Below are 1,449 nucleotides of genomic sequence, written 5' to 3' on the forward strand. Positions count from 1 at the left end.
TATTAGATAAACAATAGCTATATACTTTAACATAGCATCACTGAAAATGAATATGCTTGTATCAAGAAGGGATGTTCATAATGGCATCTATATTTTAAATATTAAATCATTTAAATTTTATGATTGACCAAATGTAAACAATTATTATATTTATATCTTAAAAAGAAATTGCTACCATTAATATTCACGCTTTATTTGTATTTGCAATTAACAAGTTCACCTTATAATCAAACATTAAATATACTTGAAAGATCTTAAATTTGGTTTTTGATCAATTGCTCTGTAATATAAAGAATATTGTGTCTTAATTCACCTTAATATCCTTGGAACTTAAGATACAATAGGTAGTCATAATTTGTTCTCTTCAGTATGCTTTTTAACTGTAAGAATTCCTTCAGTTTTACTCTGCTTTATTAATGGGTCAATGTACCTCACCACTAATTCCTTTTCATTTGGTATATTATTGGGAGCCACTCTTACTTTGTGATCACTTCAGTCACATCAACGTGATGAAGTACAAACACAAATTGTTCTTTCATAGGACACTTCGATGAAGTGACAGCTAATCAATGGCTGACTTTGTCCTTACATCTTTAACTGTCAAGGATAACACATATCAATCAGTGAGAACTAACTCAGCATCAATTATAATTACCTCAGCAAAATAGTCACTAGTGTCCTATCAGCTCCCACACATTGATGATAAGTAAGAATTAATGCCATTGAATGTACAACTTCATTGTCCTATATATTACCTTAATTAACAAAAAGAAATATTGAGTTAATTTTACCTCTCAGACCTATTCATTGATTTTTATATAAGCACTTTTTTGTCCTTGACATAGTAGTCAAGAGATTTTTAGCCTTTAATTATATCCATAGATTAAAAAACATATACCAATCCTACTCATGAAATGATGTAAATTAAAACACCCTTGAGTCTTAAAATAATCATAAAAAAGTTGCTTGCTACTTACTTGTATGGCCTTGAGCAAAGTGTTTCTATTATATAAACAGTTTCATGATTTTTCTCTCATAATTATTAATTCAAGTAATGTTTAAGAGAATAAAAGTAAATATATATGTGAAAGCAAACAGCAAACGAATTATCCAAAGAAGAAAAATGTTTGAGTATGTAAAATTAAGCAAAACAGGTTATATAACTCAGAATGCTAAGTCATTTTACAGCTAGGAAATTGTGTTTCAAAGTAAGTAACTAAAACCAGAGCAAACTAAAACTATGTCTTTTGTGTGTGTGTGTGTGTGTATTTTATATATATATATATATATATATATATGTGTGTGTGTGTGTGTGTGTGTGTGTGTGTGTGTATGTGTGTGTGTTATATGAATGGCAACAGGAATTTGAGTCAGTTTTAGAATTTAAGATCATTAAATCATTTTCTCCTTATAGCCAAATTGAATACATTAAGATAATAATCTTAAATT

The sequence above is a fragment of the Grammomys surdaster genome, unplaced genomic scaffold (assembly GCF_004785775.1).
Source record: "Grammomys surdaster isolate TR1022 unplaced genomic scaffold, NIH_TR_1.0 422, whole genome shotgun sequence".
Lineage (NCBI taxonomy): Eukaryota > Metazoa > Chordata > Mammalia > Rodentia > Muridae > Grammomys > Grammomys surdaster.